At 34.6% G+C, this 5862-nt stretch overlaps 1 long non-coding RNA gene across 1 annotated transcript; it reads left to right on the top strand.

The window, feature by feature from the left end:
- Positions 1-4254: 4254 nt before the first annotated feature.
- Positions 4255-5596, top strand: LOC117077031. The gene is made up of 3 exons (XR_004434628.1): positions 4255-4315; positions 4422-4482; positions 5465-5596. It is a non-coding gene; the product is annotated as an uncharacterized LOC117077031 (long non-coding RNA).
- The last annotated feature ends 266 nt before the right edge of the window (positions 5597-5862 follow it).

The raw sequence follows: 5862 nt of genomic DNA, 5'->3' as shown, positions 1-5862 counted from the left end.
AACATTTAAAATGGAAAGAAAAAAACAGGGGTTGTAATCTGAGTCTCTGATAAAACAGACTTTAAAACAAACAAAAAAGACAAAGAAGGACATTACATAATGGTAAAAGCATCAATGCAACAAGAGGAGCTAACTATCCTAAATATATATGCACCCAATACAGGAGCACCCAGATTCATAAAGCAAGTTCTTAGAGCCCTACAAAGAGACTTAGACTTCCACACAATAATAGCAGGAGACTTTAACAACCTACTGTCAATATTAGACAGATCAATGAGACAGAAAATTAACAAGGATATTCAGGATTTCAACTCAGCTCTGAACCAAGCAGACCTAAAAGACATCTACAGAACTCTCCACCCCAAATCAACAGAATATGCGTTCTTCTCAGCACCATATCACACTTATTCTAAAACTGACTACATAGTTGAAAGTAAAACACTCCTCAGCAAATGCAAAAGAATGGAAATCACAACAAAAGTCTCTCAGACCACAGTGCAATCAAATTAGAACTCAGGATTAAGAAACTCCCTCAAAACCACAGAACTATATGGAAACTGAACAACCTGCCCCTGAATGACTACTAGGTAAACAACAAAATTGAGGCAGAAATAAATAAGTTATTTGAAACAAGAGAATGAAGACACAATGTACCAGAATCTCTGGGACATAGCTAAAGCAGTGTTTAGAGGGTAATTTATAGCTCTAAATGCCCACATGAGAAAGCAGGAAAGATCTGAAATTGACGCCCTAAATCACAATTAAAAGAACTATAGAAGCAACAGCAAACAAATTCAAAAGCTAGCAGAAGAAAATAAATAACTAAGATTAGGCAGAACTGAAAGATATATGGACACACACACACAAAAAAAAACTTTAAAAATCTATGAATCCAGGAGCTCATTTTTTTGAAAAGATTAACAAAATAGATACAACTCTAGTCAGACTAATAAAGAAGAAAAGAGAGAAGAATCAAATAGGCACATTAAAAAATGATAAAGGGGATATCACCACTGATCCCACAGAAATACAGACTACCATCAGAGAATACTATAAACACTTATTTGCAAATAAACTAGAAAATCTAAAAGAAATTGATAAATTTCTGAACACATACACCCTCCCAAGACTAAACCAAGAAGAAGTCAAATCCCTGAACAGACCAATAACAAGTTCTGAAATTGAGACAGTAATTAATAGCCTACCTATCAAAAAAGTCCAGGACCAGATGGATTAACAGCCAAATTCTACCAGAGGTACAAAGAGGAGCTGGTACCATTCCTTCTGAAACGATTCCAAGCAATAGAAAAAGAGGGACTTCTCCCTAACTCATTTTATGAAGCCAGCATCATCCTGATACCAAAACCTGGCAGAGACACAACAAAAAAACAAAATTTCAGGCCCATATTACTGATGAATATTGTTGTGAAAATCCTCAATAAAATACTGGCAAACCGAATCCAGCAGCACATCAGCTTAGCCATCACGATCAAGTCAGCTTCATTCCTGGGATACAAGGCTGGATCAACATACACAAATCAATACACATAATCCATCATGTAAACAGAACCAATGACAAAAACCACATGATTGTCTCAATATATGCAGAAAAGGCCTTCAATAAAATTCAACACTTCTTCATGAAAAAACATTCAATAAACTGGGTATTGATGGAACATATCTCAAAATAATAAGAGGTATTTATGACAAACCCACAGCCAATATCATACAGAATGGGCAAAAGATGGAAGCATTCTCTTTGAAAATCAGCACAAGACAAGGATGCTCTCTCTCACCACTCCTATTTAACAGAGTATTGAAAGTTCTGGCTAGGGCACTCAGACAAGAGAAAGAAATAAAGGGTATTCAACAGGAAGAGAGGAACTCAAACTGTCTCTGTCTGCAGATGACATGATTGCATATTTAGAAAACCCCACCGTCTTAGCCCAAAATCTCCTTAAGCTGATAAGCAACTTCAGCAGAGTCTCAGGATACAAAATCAATGTGCAACAATTGCAAGCATTCCTATACACCAATAATAGACAATCAAAGAGCCAAATCATGAGTGAGCTCTCAGTCACAATTGCTTCAAAGATAATAAAATACCTAGGAAAACAACTTACAAGGGATGTGAAGGACCTCTTCAAGGAGAGTTACAAGCCACTGCTCAAGGAAATAAGAGAAGACACAAACAAATGGAAAAACATTCCATGCTCATGGATAAGAAGAATCAATATCACGAAAATGGCCATATTGCCCAAAGTAATTTATAGATTCAATGCTATCCCCATCAAGCTACCATTGACTTTCTTTGCTGAATTAGAAAAAAGCTACTGTAAATTTCATATGGAACTAATAGAAGAGTCTGTGTAGACAAGACAATTCTAAGCAAAAGGAACAAATCTGGAGGCATCACACTACCTGACTTTGAACTATATAACAAGGTCACAGTAACCAAAACAGCATGGTACTGGTATCAATATATATATGTAGACCAGTGGAAAAGAACAGAGACCTCAGAAATAATGCCACACATCTACAATCATCTGATTTTTGACAAACCTGACAAAAACAAGCAATGGAGAAAGGATTCCCTGTTTAATACATGGTGTTGGGAAAACTGGCTAGCCATATGCAGAAAACTGAAACTGGACCCCTTTCTTATACCTTATACAGAAATTAACTCAAAATGGATTAAAGACTTACATGTAAGACCTAAAGCCATAAAATCCCTAGAAGAAAACCTAGGCAATACCATTCAGGACATAGGCATGGGCAAAGACTTCATGACTAAAACACCAAGAACAATGGCAGCAAAAGCCAAAATTGACAAATGGGATCTAACTAAACTAAACAGCCTCTGCACAGCAAAAGAAACTATCATCAGAATGAACAGGCAACTTATAGAATGGGAGAAAATTTTTGCAATCTATCTCACAAAGGGTTAATATCCAGAATCTACAAGGAAATCAAAGTTACAAGAAAGAAAAACAACTCCATAAAAAAGTGGGTGAAGGATATGGACAGACACTTCTCAAAAGAAGACATTTATGTGGCCAACAAACATATGAAAACAACAAAAAAAGAGCTCATCACTACTGGTCATTAGAGAAATGCAAATCAAAACCACAGTGAGATACCATCTCATGCCAGTTAGAATGGTATCATTAAAAAGTCAAGAAACAGCAGATGCTGGAGAGGATGTGGAGAAATAGGAACACTTTTACACTGTTAGTGGAAGTGTAAACTAGTTCCACCATTGTGGAAGACAGTGTGGAGATTTCTCAAGGATCTTGAACCAGAAATACCATTTGATCTGGCAATCTCATTACTGGGTGTACATCCAAAGGATTATAAATCATTCTACTATAAAGACACATGCACACATATGTTTATTGCAGCACTATTCACAATAGTGAAGACTTGGAACCAACCCAAATGCCCATTAATGATAGACCAGACAATGAAAATGTGGCACATATACACCATGGAATGCTATACAGCCATAGAAATAGATGAGTTTGTGCCCTTTGCAGGAACATGGATGGAGCTGGAAGCTATAATTCTCAGCAAACTACACAGGAACGGAAAACAAAACACTGCATGTTTTCACTCATGAGTGGGAGTTGAACAACGAGAACACATGGACACAGGGAGGGGAACATCACGCACCAGGGCCTGTTGCGGGGTGAAGGGCCTAGGGAGGGATAGCATTAGGAGAAATACCTAATGTAGATGACAGGTTGATGTGTATAGCAAACCACCATGGCATATGTATATGCCTATGTAACAAAACTGCACATGCTGCACATGTATCCCAGAACTTCAAGTATAATTTAAAAAAAAAAAAAAGAGAGAGAGAGAAAATTAGTATCATGGTTAAAGTTCTATGGAGTTTAGTCACTGAAAATAGGCATTAACAGAGTTTTCTCATATACTAGCAATGTTATTCACCTTAAATTCTTCCTGCTTATAAACATGTATTTAGCTGGTAAAAATTCATAGAGCTGTTTAATATTTCTGTACTTTCTGCATAAATTTTATATGCCAATAAAAATTTTAACAAGGAAAAATGAACAAAACCAAATAAAAAGTGATCAGTTAAGAAGGGTTTTGGTAGCATGAGTATGACTCTCTGCTTTTTGGTTTGAATGACTTGGATTGATATTACTACTTGGAGAGAGGGAAAAATCAGAAGTTGAAGTAGATGCAAAAGTAAAATGATAGGTTTCATTTTGGACATATATTATTTTCAGGAGCCTATGGGCCAGCTAATGAAAAATACAGAAGTCTGAATAGCAGGAGGAAGCTCTGGGTAAGTTTGAGGATGCTGACAACATTTTAAAAGAAATAGAAATATTGGGGAAAGTATGTGTTGACAGATAATGTAATTTATGTTGTTTTAAAATTTTACATTTCAGGTGTCAGCAATATATTCAAGTAGTGATAAACAGAAGACGATGTGAAGAAGTCAATGATAGGGTGGTAGATATAGTTACCTTTTTGCGTTACATGAAATCATTGTTTCTTGGGGGTAATATGATATGGAGAACATGGTTCAGTAGAACAAAAGAGTTATTCATTTTTGGGTTTTGGAAAATAACTATTATTAATCATATAGAAAAAAAGACATACAAAATATTAAGCCATTTTTGGGGGAGTAACAGCCTAAACATTTTTGGGGGAGAAAGCAGTAATCATCATTATCTCACATTCTATATAGTGACTAAGCTTGAAAACTGAGGGGAAACTGTGCTGTTTGATAAAGAAGAATTCAATATTACATTAATATTATTGTCTTTTAAATAACCATAACACAAACTTAAAGCAAATAGTATATGTAGTGGATTAAGTGAACTAAATAATTTGAATAACTCAACATAAGTAATAAAATGTTGAGCTTAAAGAGTAGCAAATAAAGGAGTGACATAAAAAAGAAAAAGGTATGTTTATGAAAATGCTCATTATAGAATTACAACACTGAGTATTTGGAACTTAAATTATTAATAAAAAGGCATAAGAAATGTTATGCTGCATCCACTAGATGGAGTTTGATGCAACCATTTTAAAAAGTTATGAATTAGTATAGAAATTTTATGTAATATAATGTTAGCTTAAAAGTATAAATTTAGTTAAAATGCACATATGCAAGAAATAAAACATGCAAGTATTAGAATTATAGAAAAATGCTCTCCTATCCTGATTTTTCTCTATTTTATCAAAATGTTTTAGTGTGAAAAAATAATTTATACTACAAATATAATCATATATAAATAAGAACCAATAATTTTTCACAAAAGCTATCCATTTATAAATAAAATGCTTCTGAAACTAGACATTAGCTAAACAAATGCCAAAGATTATATTAATGGTATTACTGCTGATATATTACTTAGTGTAAGTTAAATTTTGTACTAAAACTCAAAATGTAAAATGACTAAAATATACTTTTTATTTCTTGCAGTATATCTGAACTTACCTGGTGACTATGGCAATGGACAGTCATTCAGAAATCAGGCTCTGGGAGGCTTTGCTTTCTTAAGTAAATGCCTTCTAAGGTCTTTTGGGAATCTTCTCCATTCCAGCTAATGAGAAAAAGAGAGTATTTTGGGTCAGTTCTGGAAATGGTACAATTATTTTTGGAAGTGTTACTTTCTGTATCTATTTCTGTGTAAAGGATCACTCCAACACTCTATGTCTTAAAACAACTACAATGTTTCCCCCGAAACACATAATTTCATGATTTGATTGAGTCGATCTTCTGCTAGTCTTGATTTGGCTAAGTCAGTGGCTGCATTCAGCTGATGGATCAGATGGGAACTGGTCAGGTAGTCTTTCATTTTAGGCTTTGCTTTTCTATGC

Source organism: Trachypithecus francoisi, unplaced genomic scaffold, assembly GCF_009764315.1.
Source record: "Trachypithecus francoisi isolate TF-2019V2 unplaced genomic scaffold, Tfra_2.0 Lachesis_group0, whole genome shotgun sequence".
Taxonomy (NCBI): domain Eukaryota; kingdom Metazoa; phylum Chordata; class Mammalia; order Primates; family Cercopithecidae; genus Trachypithecus; species Trachypithecus francoisi.
The sequence above is the reverse complement of the archived record's forward strand: the minus strand, read 5'-3'. Positions and strand labels throughout refer to the sequence as shown.